This window comes from Ovis aries, chromosome 23 (genome assembly GCF_016772045.2).
Source record: "Ovis aries strain OAR_USU_Benz2616 breed Rambouillet chromosome 23, ARS-UI_Ramb_v3.0, whole genome shotgun sequence".
Classification (NCBI taxonomy): domain Eukaryota; kingdom Metazoa; phylum Chordata; class Mammalia; order Artiodactyla; family Bovidae; genus Ovis; species Ovis aries.
The window spans coordinates 56172870-56187821 of NC_056076.1; the positions used below are offsets into that span (position 1 = coordinate 56172870).

General features: G+C 42.2%; 1 long non-coding RNA gene across 1 annotated transcript; it reads right to left on the minus strand.

The window, feature by feature from the left end:
* Positions 1–1333: 1333 nt before the first annotated feature.
* On the minus strand, positions 1334–8910 carry LOC121817711 (uncharacterized). The gene is made up of 3 exons (XR_006057738.1): positions 8693–8910; positions 3905–4062; positions 1334–1550 (listed from the first exon to the last, which is right to left on the minus strand). It is a non-coding gene; the product is annotated as an uncharacterized LOC121817711 (long non-coding RNA).
* Positions 8911–14952: the final 6042 nt, after the last annotated feature.

Consider the following 14952-nt stretch of genomic DNA (forward strand, 5'->3'; position numbering starts at 1 on the left):
TAACTCTTCGCATGAGGTGGCCAAAGTATTGGAATTTCAACTTTAGCATCAGTCCTTCCAAAGAACACCCAGGACTGATCTCCTTTAGAATGGACTGGTAGGATCTCCTTGCAGTCAAGGGACTCTCAAGAGTCTTCTCCAACATCACAGTTCAAAAGCATCAATTCTTTGGTGCTCAGCTTTCTTCACAGTCCAACTCTCACATCCATACATGACCACTGGAAAACCATAGCCTTGACTAGACGGACCTTTGTTGGCAAAGTTATGTCTCTGCTTTTGAATTTGCTATCTAGGTTGGTCATAACTTTCCTTCCAAAGAGTAAGCGTCTTTTAATTTCATGGCTGCAGTCACCATCTGCAGTGATTTTGAAGCCCCCAAAAGTAAAGTCTGACACTGTTTCCACTGTAGATGGATGTTTGCCATCTATTTGCCATGAAGTGATGGGACCGGATGCCATGATCTTTGTTTTCTGAATGTTGAGCTTTAAGCCAACTTTTCACTCTCCACTTTCACTTTCATCAAGAGCCTTTTTAGTTCCTCTTTACTTTCTGCCATAAGGGTGGTGTCATCTGCATATCTGAGGTTATTGATATTTCCCCCAGCAATCTTGATTCCAGCTTGTGCTTCTTCCAGCCTAGTGTTTCTCATGATGTACTCTGCATAGAAGTTAAATAAGCAGGGTGACAATACACAGCCTTGATGTACTCCTTTTCCTATTTGGAACCAGTCTGTTGTTCCACGTCCAGTTCTAACTGTTGCTTCCTGACCTGCATATAGGTTTCTCAAGAGGCGGGTCAGGTGGTCTGGTATTCCTATCTCTCAGAATTTTCCAGTTTATTGTGATCCACACAGTCAAAGGCTTTGGCATAGTCAATAAAGCAGAAATAGATGTTTTTCTGGAACTCTCTTGCCTTTTCTACGATCCAGCAGATGTTGACAATTTGATCTCTGGTTCCTCTGCCTTTTCTCAAACCAGCTTGAACATCTGGAAGTTCACAGTTCATGTATTGCTGAAGCCTGGCCTGGAGAATTTTGAGCATGACTTACTTAGCGTGTGGGATGCGTGCAGTTGTGTGGTCATTAGAGTTTATAGTCTACGGTATATACACTGTTGCCCTCACCTTTGCTGACCTGAGTGGAAACCACTTAGGGATTGGAGAAAGGCCGATATGGAGCCAGATGCCATTCTTGCTATTTTACATTTCACAGCTCTGTTCATCCAACACTGTCTAGTGAAGACACACTTCACTCCTTCACTCTATACACATAATTATCATAATTTAAAATATTACTAATTCAACCCTTTTCCCATTAAGTTAAATCACTGAAAACAAAGGGGGAAAAGTTTTATTGCAAGCCACCTTACATATGGTGCATGTGCAGCCAGATGGGGAGCTACTAGGACTCAATCTCACCAGAGCCACACAGAAGAGGAGAGGAGGGCTCCCCAAAGGCAGGGAGGCTGTGCAGACAGAAACCGCGTCAACCCAGCACAGGGCAATGGCCTCTAGGGCAGGAATAGTAGAGCCACATGGTATATGATCATTTCCTGCAAACGAAAAAGAAAATTTTGTTTATGGGGCAGTGAGTTCTGGTCTGGATGCTACTAGTAATTAGCTATAAAACCTTAATAATCCTCTTTCTCTCTAGGCTTGTTTCTTTATCTGGAAAATGAGGGTATTAAACTACATCATCTCCAGACAATTTGCAGGACTCAGAGGATCTCTTTACATTACTGAAAGGTAGGAGAGTTAGCCCTAATGTCAAATAGCATCATGAACAAGGGAAAATCAAATATCCTCTCTAAGCCACATTTATAAATCAGGAACAGTAATTTGCCAAACAAGATTGCATATGAAAAATAATATGAAAGATCAAGAATACTAATAGCTACCATTTATTGAGCATCTTCTATGTATTCAATATGCCCTAAATACTTCCTTGTGGCTGTATCATAGTTCTCTATTCTGTTTACCTAATTCTGCCTAACAAAGACCCATCTTTCGCTCTTTTTAACCCAATTTCTTTTTTTCCCAATACTCTACAATTTGTTCTGATGTCTGAATAGACAGAGATAGTAGAATATTTACAAATGAGTAGTCACAGAAACTTAATGGATTTTACTATCAAGAATACGCTTAAAGACGGGGTCATGTAATAAGAACAAAAAAAAAATCATGAGAGAAGAAATAAAGGAAGGAAGGAAGGGAAAGGAAGGCGATTGAGACAGGAAGGAAGAAAGAAAGGGAAAGAAACCCAAACTGAGATGACAAGAAATTAGGGCACGATAAAATCGAATACAAGTAAGGACAACTGCAAGGAAAAATGCAAGATCAAAATAGAAATATGCACTGAAACTAGTAAAGACCAGGTTTAAAACTACAAAAAAAGTGAGCGAATAGTGTGGAGGACATAACTGATACATTCTCTGGGATATAGGAGAGGAAATATTACAAAGATGAAATTTATGAGAAAAATATTGAGTTTGACTTTTAGTCTCAAGTCTTTCAGAGCAAAAGATCCTTGAATAAAATCTTTTAATTAAGCCTCTTGAAACTGAAGAAATAAATGAATGCAGAATTAATTTCTTGAACCTGAGAAAAGAGAAACGTTGAAGAGTGTCACTATGTTACAAGCAAAGTCATGAATAAACAACCATATTTAGACTTATAGTTGTGTTTTTTTTATTATAAGGATGAAGAAAATCCTATAAAAATCTGAGCTGAAAACAATTAGCTATAAAAATTAAAATTATTTGTTTGTAATGCTTCCCAGGTGGCTCCAGTGGTAAAGAATGTGCCTGCCAATGCAGGAGATGCAAGAGACATAGGTTCAGCCCCTGGGTCAGGAAGATTTCCTGGAGGAGGGAATGCCATACACCAACGCTCAATGCAAGATGGCCACGGAGCAACGTCTGGAGAGTTGTGAGGTTGAAAGTCAGTGAACACGAATTTTTATACCCAACCAAATTATTATTTTTGTATAATAGGAATTACTAAAGAAGGTATCTGCTGCTGCTGCTGCTGCTGCTGCTGCTGCTGCAGCTAAGTCGCCTCAGTCATGTCAGACTCTGTGCGACCCCAGAGACGGCAGCCCACCAGGCTCCCCCGTCCCTGGGATTCTCCAGGCAAGAACACTGGAGTGGGTTGCCATTTCCTTCTCCGATGCATGAAAGTGAAAAGTGAAAGTGAAGTCGCTCAGTCGTGTCCGACTCCTAGCGACCCCATAGACTACAGCCTACCAGGCTTCTCTGTCCATGGGATTTTCCAGGCAAGAGTACTGGAGTGGGGTGCCATTGCCTTCGCCAAAGAAGGTATCAGATACGTAAAACTCAGGAAAATATAATCCCTGTCTTCCCACTAGGAAAGGCAAACTACAATTGATCAACTGACTAAGAGAAGAACCAAAATTAAAAACTCACAAAGTGAAAACTAATGATATAAAAACTAGCTTTTTGTTTTCCGGTTATCAAGGACTGCCACGCATAACCCTGATGAGACAATAGGATGGAATGTAGCATTTTCAAACTAGTCCCTTGAGTTCTGGGAGCCACAGACTCAGAGACGCCAAGAAAGTTGTGCTAAAAAAGTTCTGAAAGATCCCCCCATTTCCTTTCAACCACAGTAACACCATGTTTATCTCCTTTATATATCATAGTCCTGCAAAATTCAGTTTGGAAAAGCAGGGAAAGGGGACTAAAACCCATTCGTATCAATAGAAAGAACACAAACAGGAAAATCTAGGTTTGGACCCCCACTCTTTCACCCCCTAATTATGTGATATTGGACTAACCATTCATCTCTCTGACTTTGAGGTTATAAACTCATATCATCTCCATAAAAAGGTTCTTGTCAGAACAGATCAAGATGAAAAAAGAATTCTTACTGTGCTATTATTACCCACCTGGAGATCCGTACATTTCTAGCAGAAACCGCAGAACTCACATCATTTATTTGGAGTAGGGGCTGACTCAGTGGTATTTGTTCAAGCTCCTACTGTGAGCAGGGGTTTGATAGGTGAGACAGCTTGTCACGTGGACTGGGCTTCTCCACCACTTTCACCTTTTGACAAACACAGAGATTGTTACTTGGAGTAGAAAGAGAAATCTGCTTGTGACCCAGGGACTCTAGCCACTCAAGCCTCACCCAGATACCCAGAAGGACTAGGAAATAAACATCTCAGCCCATGGTAACCCAGTCATGACACAACAGTAAGGAAGTTCTGATGTCAAGATCCTCATTTCTGTCTCAACGTGTTGTGTTCTAGATCTAGTTACTTTGCAAACATCTCTTAGAAAGCTTCAAGTCTTTTGAATTGTTGGTCAGTTCTTCCAGAATCTAGAACTTCCAGGATTAATTTCCACTCACCAATCTAAGCTTATCATTATCTTTCTGAACCTTCACCTAAATCTACACCTGCCTTACATAGGCTGTGCTACGTTCCATAGATTGGCACCATTGTTTACCCTATATCTGTGAGTATCTCCAATTCTACTTTGGTATCTCTGGGGGAAAATTACATTTTTCAAGGGTTTGTAGAGTTCCTTGGAAAATGTTTATGTTAAAAATGTTAAATAAAGGTATATAAATTGTATATGGATTGTAATCTCAATTTGTAAAGACTATGCAGGGTCTTCTCCAGCACCACAGTTCAAACGTATCAATTCTTCAGCGCTCAGCTTTCTTCACAGTCCAACTCTCACATCCATACATGACCACTGGAAACACCATAGCCTTGACAAGATGGACCTTTGTTGGCAAAGTAATGTCTCTGCTTTTCAATATGCTGTCTAGGTTGGTCATAACTTTTCTTCCAAGGAGTAAATGTCTTTTAATTTCATGGCTGCAATCACCATCTGCAATGATTTTGGAACCCCCAAAAATAAAGTCTGACACTGTTTCCACTGTTTCCCATCTATTTCCCATGAAGTGATGGGACCAGATGCCATGATCTTTGTTTTCTGAACGTTGAGCTTTAAGCCAACTTTTTCACTCTCCACTTTCACTTTCATCAAGAGCCTTTTTAGTTCCTCTTCACTTTCTGCCATAAGGGTGGTGTCATCTGCATATCTGAGGTTATTGATATTTCTCCCGGCAATCTTGATTCCAGCTTGTGCTTCTTCCAGCCCAGCGTTTCTCATGATGTACTCTGCATATAAGACTCTTTTGATGCATTGAAAAAACACTCATTACTCAGCTGTAGAATGAAGAAAATACTGCCATTTGTAGCAATATGGATGCACATAAAGATTATCATATTAACTGAGGTAAATCAGACAAAGACAAATAGAAGATATCACTAATATGTGGAATCTTATAAAATAAATTTATTCTTAAAAAAGAGGAATTTATTACTAAAACAAAATTGACTCAAGGTCATAGAAAACAAACTTATTGTTACCAAAAGGGAAAGAAGGGAGAGGGATAAATTAGGAACTTGGGATTAGCAGACACGCACTTCTATATATAAAATATGTAAACAGCAAGAGCTTACTGTATAGCCCAGGGAGCTCTATTAATATCTTGTAATAACCCATAATGGAAAAGAATCTGAAAAAGAATACATATACACACATATGTATAATTGAACCACTCTGCTGTACACCTGAAACATTGTAAATCAACTATACTTCAATTTTAAAAAAGCAGAAAATACTGAAATAGTCCACTAGGTCAGCAATGGTTTTCTATGAGCAATAAATGATTTTTTCTTTCTACCTTTATGTATTTTAAAACTATCTTATAACGAGCAGCATTGCTTATGTTTAATGAGTTCTAACTTAAATAATGTACACAAATCTCCAGCACACAGCTTGATGGATATTTACATTTGTGTACATACAGGTGGCCCTTAACCAAATCTATTCCATCTCCCAACAAGAAGCTCCTCATCCCCCTTCTCAGCCACTGATGCCCTCAAAGGTACTCATTATCTTGACCTCAGTCATCATGGATTGATCTCGTCTGTCCATGAAATTTTCCAGGCAAGAATACTGGAGTGGATAGCCATTCCCTCTCCTAGGGTATCTTCCCAACCCAGGGCTCGAACCTGGGTCTCCTACATTGCAGGCAGATTCTTTACTGTCTGAGCCGCCAGGGAAGCCTATGGAGCAGGCAGTACTTTTACAATGGAATAAATAATAAACTTAATTTTTTATTATAAAAAATGTGAAAGATATAAATAACAGAATGTAAATATCTTATTTTAACATAGACACATGCTCTTACTTAAAGGGTTGACTGATATTCATGACTATTTCATTCTTGCAAAATAGATCTTCCAGAAAGTGGCCACCATGAGAGAGAAACTCTCACCCACATGAGTTGAAAGTGAACCTTGAGGGCTCTGCAGGTTCGGTTCAGAAGAGCAAGCTTCGTCCTTATTGTTACACACACAAAAATTAATATTCATATGAACTTGCAGAGAGACCCTGCATGAACAGACTCCCCTTTGGGATTTCTGATAATTATCAATTCTCAATCAGCGGAACTGCTGACTCCGAGTACCTTTTTTCTAAACATAGTTGAATAGGTTTGCACCTTCACAACCTGGCCAAAATTTAAAAAAGTAAAAAAAGAGGGATTATTAAAACTTTCCTATAGAGCCCAAGTGAGCTGAAAATATTTCTTGTTTGAAGTGCAATCATGTTCTCCATAGAATGAGTTTCCACCATTTACCTTCAGGTCGAAACACCATCATTGAGAGCGGCCTCCTTCTTTTAGAGCGGCCTCCTTCTTTTGTGTGATCAGATTCAACATAAGATGAGGTTTGGCCCTTTCTCTCTGGCATCTCCCTAATGGCCATAGCCAATTCCGTCAGCAAGCTTTATTTCATAAACTGTCATATACCCAAAAACAGTTGTCAGCATTTCCCCTCTGATGTCTCTTATTAAGTTTAAATAACGTATTCTGCTACATTTCCACATGGAAGTGATTTTGTATAACTTCAAACATTTTAGGCCCTCCATTGCCGTCTAGAGCCTCCATATGTGGGGAGGTGTGGATGGGTGTTGCAGTGGGAATCTGAGCAGCGCTCAGACAGAAAGGAGGATGGTTCCCATTTATGGTGGATCCAACCAGCTCGAGCACTCTCTCAGTTACAGGGCTTTGCTCGCTGACCCTCACCATGCTGCCAGACCCCTTCAGCCCTGCACTAAACCCCACTGGCTTTTCTTGATGTGTTATTTCTGGACTCTCAACATCCTGCCTCCAAACCCTGTCAGGTTCCCTGAGAGGCTCCTCTTCCTTCCCCCTTTTCACCTAGAAGCTCCCTTTACCTAAACACATTTTGGCCAATATTTTTGTTCTTCTGTTTTTCAAATCTGGCTCCCTGACCCATTTCGATGCCTCAACCACGCCCACCTCTGATCACTGAGAGATCTTCCAAGCTGTGTCCTTACCACACAGAGCAGAGCGCTCTCTCCAAGCAAATCTTCACCGTACCCAAAATCTAGCTCTCTGTTAGCTTCTCAGTGATGGCTCCCCCCATGTGCTTAGTATCCTGAATGCCTCTTCAACCCAGAGTCAGTGGGCTGTTTTCCAGAAACACACACACAAAAGATGAGTAATCAGGATTTTCTTCATTCCCCTTTAGATGTCCAGCCTGGTCCCCATGTAATATTCTAGCCGCTTAGCAGCCCCCTGCCCCATTTAACGCAGCTGCTGCTCAGTCACCTCAGGCATGTCTGACCCCGTGGACTGCAGCCCTCCAGGCGCCTCTGTCCGTGGGATTCTCCAGGCAAGAATACTTGGGTGGGTTGCCATGCCCTCCTCCAGGGGATCTTCCCTACCCAGGGAGCAAACCTGGGTCTCCTGCATTGCTGGCAGATTCTTTACCACTGCGCCATCAAGGGAGCCCTTTCTAATAGGTTGCCACAATATATTCAAAGACTTCGTGATAATCTGGCACTGAGGGCAAAACCTGAGCTTGGAAGGCAAACAGGCTTGAGTTCCAGTGTTGTCAACGCCCCAGACTCTCAGGGTCCTTAATATGAGCGAAGGATATGAAAGTTACTTTACAGAACATTGGGTGGGCAAAATCAGGAAACATACTCTCCTATGTACCCATAGAGTGTTCACTTCTAGGAGGAGGCATTTTTAATTTGCTCTGTGACCATTCCTTCCCCTGCTTTTCTTTAAAAACAAAACGTGGGGGAGGAGGATAAATTAGAAGTTTGGGATTACCATATTTATATTGCTATATATAACCAACAAGGACCTACTGTACAGCACAGCAAACTCTAGTCAATATCTTGGGATAACCTCTAAGGGAAAATAATCTGGAAAAGAATATGTATATATATATACATATGTGTGTGTGTGTGTGACTGAATCATTTTGCTATACACCTGAAATTAGAATAACATTGTAAATCAACTATGCTTCAATTTTTTAAATTTCATATAAATTGAAACATAAATACATGAAAACACTGGCATGCGTGTGTGTGCATCTATGCACACACTGGTATTAACCTAAACTCCCTAAACTAATCCCAAATTAAGTTGTCTCTCCCCTTGGCCACAAACCCTATCTCTTACTCCTTCCCGTAAGGCCACCGTCGGTCCTGACCCTCTCGCCCCACACTCGCAGCAGTGGCGGTCTCCGCAGCCACGCTTGCTCCTGAGCTCTCCATTTGCAGAACCTCCCTCTCCACTCCCACCGAGAAGACCCCCCAGCGTGTTTTGCTCACCTTTTGACTTGACAAACGTAGCTGTTGTCCAGAAGGCCTGTTGTCCCTACGTGCTTCTCGAGTCTGGTAAATATTAGCGGCTGCTGCCAAGATTACCTCTCCCTCTGGTCCTTGTGAACCTAGTTCAAATTCTTCCTGGCACTTTTATTATCTTTTTTTTTTCCCACAAAATTCAATGTATCTACACTCAGAAGTGAAAGCTAAGTGCCCTCTCAAGTATGTCAGGTTACTTCTTTGGGTCTTCTGCTTTTTGACTTCTTTAGGTTGCTTCTACTTCTTCCGTTTTTTGGGGTTTTGCTCATTCTTCACCTGCCACCTGGACTTTTCCCATTGATGTCATTGTTTCCATTCCTCATTCAAAGGTGCTCCTAAAACACCATTTAAGAAGCTAATGAGACCTCAGTTATGATACCATCTATTCAATGGATACTGTGAGGACTTTAAAAGAGTGAAGTAGTTATTTTGGGATACAGGAATTTCCCAAAAATACTATTTAGTTGCAGGGGATGGATATGGACAAGTCTGTATAGTTTGATCCCTTTACCATAAATATATATATATACATCTGTTGTATGTTCACACAGAGAGTCATGGCTGCACGTTTTTCTACAAGGATACACAAGAAATTTTTTTAATGTTTACCTTTGAGAAAAGAGTTCTCTGAATTTTCTAGCTTAGGTGTCTTAATGACTTTTTTTTCTAATATCCTCAGAAGATACCTGGGCACCAGGATTATGGCAATTATTGCTGTTTTCTTATATTATGTGACACATTACTATCTCAGAAATGTTACATTTATAAAAGAAAAGTATGTATGCCCCCACTCTAGAGGCTCGAGCCTTCTTCCCCTCATTGCTGAGCCCTGGATTCTTCATCTTTCATTGGTTTCCTTAACCATATTCTTGCCTATGTTGGATTATCCCCTTATTCAACTCTCCTCAACTACCCCTTAAGTATGTCATCTGTTTGCTGCCAAGACGAACCCATCTCAGCTCCCCAGCCTTCTCCTGGATAAGGGACTATACCGGAAGTCCAACAAAGACAAGTCAGCCCAAAGAAACAGCCTCATAACAAAGTCCTCTACTGGAATCCACTGGAATAAGTTCCCCTGTGTACTGTTGGTGGGAATATAAGATGATACAGTCACTATGGAAAACAGTATGATATTTGCTCAAAAAAATAAACACTTTGCTCCAAAAAATTAAAAAGAACTAAATATCTAGCAGTTCCATTTCTAGCTATATACCCAAAAGGATTGAAAGCAGTGACTCAAACAGGTATTTGAACAGACAAATTCACGCAGCACTTTTCACAGTAGCCAAAGGTGGGAGCAACCCAAGCATCTATCAACAGATTAACGGGTAAATAAAATGTGGAATATACATACAATAGTATATTATTCGGTCTTACAAGGAAATTCCAACATATGCTAGAATAAGGATGAACTTAGAGGATGTTAGGCAAAGTGAAATGTCACTCACAAAAACACAAATATTGTATGAATCCACATATGTTAGGTACCTGGAATTGTCAGGAGAATCGTGGTTGCCAGGAGCTGGGGAAGGAGGGAATGGGGAGTTATTGTGTAATAGGTATGAAATTTCACCTGTGCAAAATGCAAAGAGTTCTAGAGATGGAGACTGGGGATGGTTGCACAAAAGTGTGAACGCACTTAATACCACTGAGGCATATCATTTAAAATAACTGTAAGACAGTAAATTTTATATGTATTTTACCACAATTAAAAATAATTTTAAAAATCCCCTGCACCCTGATAAATATACTTTTTCCCCCATGAGGGCAAGCATCAAGCTTGCTTAATCCAAACAACTCCACTGGATCAAGTGAAGTAGGAAGTGAACAGTGATGCCCCCAGACAAGTTTTCACCAGGGCTGGGACCCCCAGCTGGACCAAAACATGTCATTTTGCAGAAACCAGAAACCTACACCATATGGATCGCCTGGAAACTGGACTTGCCTGTCCATGCACAGGGCTGTATCCTAGGAAGGAACGCCTCTCTCAGGAGACAGAAATAAAGCTCCTGGTTCCACAGTCTCCTGCAGCCTGGTTTTGAGCTTGAGCCTCCATCCTGAATCCAAAGACCCTTCACTTCCCCCTCCACCTGGGTGGAGACATCAGAATCAGGACACTGGCTTTAAAGTTAGAAGAAATTTAAAAAAAAAAAACAAAATGAGCTCCTGGGGAACTTCCCTGGGAGTCCAGTGTTTAAGAATCTGCCTTCCAGTGTAGGGAACACAGGTTCGATCCCTTGTCTGGGAACTAAGATCCCACAAAGACCCAGGACAACAAAGCCCACACCCCCCATTAGAGAAGCCTGTGCAAGGAATCGAAGAACCCATACAGCTAAATTTTAAAAAGTAATTAAGTTTTAAAAATTAGTTCCCGTAGCCACTCTGGCTAACCCTCCAGTTCCTAGAATCCACGGCATCGATGTTTTTCTTCTGAAGCCCAGGATCCAGTCACAAGTGAAACACATGGAGCCTAATATTCTGTATCTCAGGATATAATAGGCACACAAGGTCTGCACTGAAGGAGCACGTGGTCCTACCTCCAGGGTAAGGCAGGGCTGGGGAAGCCCAACTATAGCTATTGAGAGAAACTTCCATCAGGCTGACGGTGTAAAGACAAATTATAATCGAAACCAGTGGTTCTCAAGGAATGAGCCCTGAATCAGAATCAGCATCACTTGTGAGCTTATTAGAAATGCAGCTTCAGAGGCACTGCCCCAGCTCTGAGTCAGACGTTCTGGGGGCTTCTGGGGCTGGGACTCAGAAGCCTATGTTGTAATAATCCCTATCCAGGTGACCCCGATGCCCACTCAACCCTGCGAGCCACTGGTCCTCACCTGTTGAGTCCCAGTGTGTGTGCTTGTAAGTAAAGCAAATTCCCATGCCCTATTCCAATAGTCTGACTCACATCAGAGGCATGGCCTGAAAGCAAGTTACAGACTAGCCACGTGTATATAAGAAATCTAGCAACAGAAGATGCTGCTAGACTGGCACTGAGCGAGCAATCAAAGGACAGATCTTACTCTGTGAACAGTAGATCCCTGAGTCAGGAAGATCCCCTGGAGGAGGAAACAGAACCCGCCCGCCCCCCCAGTATATTTGTCTGGGAAATCCCACGGACAGAGGAGTTTGGTGAGCTACAGTCCACGGGGTCGCAAAGAGTTGAATGTGACTTAAAGACTAAACCACCACGGAAAAGTTAGCAGAGTTCTGGTCCTAGCATGGATTCTGGAGGCAAAACTCTTGCCCGAAGGAAATGGGGGAGTGGGGGAAATGGAAATAGAAAATGGAAAAGGTAAGGAAGGCTTAGAAAAGGCATTTAGCCCTGGGGAAGAAGAGGGAGACTCAACCGTCAAAACTGGAAACACAGCCCTTCCCCCCCATTTAGTCTTAAGAAGATCTACTCATCAGCCCAAGAGCAGAAAAGCTGAGGCAAGACTCTCCGATGATGACTTCAGATTCCACCTGATGAGCTCAGCTGGCCCCCAGAGCACTGTGGTTGGGGGAGCGAGGGGGCAGGCTGGGTCCTCAGGTGGGTTACCTGGGAGGAGGGAGGAGGTGTGGATGAGAAGCCAGCACACCCAGAAGGAGCTGGGCACTGGGAGCCTCCTGGGGAGCGTTGCAGTGTCTTCTCAGTCTGAACTAAAACATGAATTCAGTTATGTTCATTTAAGGCATATTTGGGGCTTGCCTGATAGCTCAGTTGGTAAAAAAAAAAAAAAAAAAAAAAAACCCGCCTGTAATGTGGGAGACCTGGGTTCGATCCCTTGGTTGGGAAGATCCTCTGGAGAAGGGACAGGCTACCCACTCCTGTATTTTGACCTGGAGAATTCCGTGGAATCACAAAGAGTTAGACACAACTGACTGACTTTCACTCTTCACTAAGGAATATTTACCAGGCACACAACTGAGGTAGTTATCACACCCTTAATAAACAAGGTTAAGTTATCATGCCTACACACTACAATATATGCCCCTTGCACAGACCCAAACTGAGTTTGTAATCGTATGAACAGATATCCGACCTCCCACGGGGAACACTGTTTCAGACACAACAGTGCTTTTTAATTCTCTGTTTTCTCGGGTCACTATATTTCAAGTCTCCACAGAAAATGCCATGGTGGGAGGTCATCCTTCTCAAGTGAGCTCTCCTTCACACAGACAGACCTTCGCTTCTCTCCCAGGGGTGGGTCTCACTCCCACATTCCTTCAGGTCCCTGCGTATTAGAATGACCTTTGTTCCAGCATGAGTCAATTTTGTAGATAACACAGGGTTTTCAGCGTCATTCGATAGAACTCCATTTTCATGATTTCTCTTTAGGATTAGTAAGTAATAGTAATGTTGCAATAGCTCACCTATTATTATATTACACACACAGGCACCCCACAGGCTCCCAAGTGAGCCTCATTATAAAGGAGACGGCTCCTGAAGTTGTGATGTCTTAACTCAAAGGGTCAGAGTTCCAATGGCAGGAAGAGTCAGTACCTTGTCAGCCTAGTTGGCTAGAGAGTGGGGACACAGAGGGCCTGAAGCACTCTTCAGATTACATAGAAAAGGAAACTGCTTTCTTCTCCAATGACCTCACCAACCCTGAGCTCTTGAATTTCAGAGGAGCTCCATGATGGGGGTCCCAGGCTCTTCTAGGAAGACTGTTGAGTATTCACCACTTCCCACACAGACTGTCTCCCTCTGAGTCACCACAGAGAGAGCAGAGGCTGTAACCCAGTGTCTTCATCAGACAAATGGCTCTTCATCTTCAAGAAGAAGAGAAAATGCTTGCCCCTGAAGAGTTTCATCAAGCTGATAGATAAATAATGTTGCAGTGCTTCCAAAACAGTGGCATTCATTTCTACCCATAAAAAAAAAAAATCACTCTCCAAATTTTCCCAAATACAGCATCACCACTGAAAGCATTTCCTCAGAGGTGGCTAAACTCCTGGAAAGTCCACAATGTCTAGACTGACGAGGCCACATTAAGAGACTTGCCCACGCCTGCCATGGCCAGTCATCCGCCTGGAGCAGCCGTGAGGGGCTGACAGCCACCAAGCCCAATCGCCCCACGACCTGCACGCCAGCGTGATCTTCACACGGCATCTGTGCCTTCCTGCCAAGAAGCGCGGATGATGAACGACCAAGGAGACCATCTAATGGCTGCATTTTTAGCCGTATTTTTAAACTGAAGTATAGTTAACTTACGGCATTTCAGGTGAACAGCCAAGTGAGGTGGTTATCCATGTATACATGCACATACATATTCTTATTCAGATTCTCTTCCATTATAGGTTATTACAATATCTTGAATATAGTTCCCTGGGCTATACATTAGGACTTTGTTGCCTATTTTATGTAGAGCCGTTAATACCGAATTCCTAATGAATCCCACCGCCGCCCCATTTTCCCATTTGGTAACCATTAGTTTGTGTTCTATATCTGTGAGTCTGTTTTCATTTTGTAAATAAATTCATTTGCATCATATTTTAGATCTCACGTATAGGTGATATTACATGATATTTGACTTCACTTAGTATGATAATCTCTAGGTCCATCCATGTTGCAAATGGCATTATTTCACTTTTTATGGATGAGTAATATTCCATTGAATGTGTTTACAAACAATCCATATATATATATATATACACAAACAACCCATATGTGTGAGTGTGTGTTGGGTACAAACAACCCAAGTGGCCATCAGGAATATATATGTGTGTGTGTGTGTGTGCGTGTGCCAAGTCGCTCAGTTGTGTCCGACTCTGTATGACCCTATGGACTGTAGGCTACAAGGATCCTTTGTCCATAGCATTTTCCAGGCAAGAATGCTAGAGTGGGTTACCATGCCCTCCTCCAGGGGGATCTTCCCGACCCAGGGATCAAACCTGTGTCTCTTATATCTCCTGCATTGGCAGGCAGGTTCTTTACCACTAGCACCTATATGCAAAGAGCCAACTCATTGGAAAAGACCCTGGTGCTGGGAAAGATTGAGGGTAGGAGGAGAAGGGGACGACAGAGGATGAGATGATTGGATGGCATCACCAACTCAATGGACATAATTTGAGCAAACTCTGGGAAATGGTGAAGGACAGGGAAACCTGGCATGCTGTAGTCCATTGGGCAACAAAGAGTCAGACATGACTGAGCGGCTGAACAACACATTTATATATATAGTATGTATATATACATATACACACACATACATAGCACACCTTCTTAAGCCAATCGTCAGTCAATG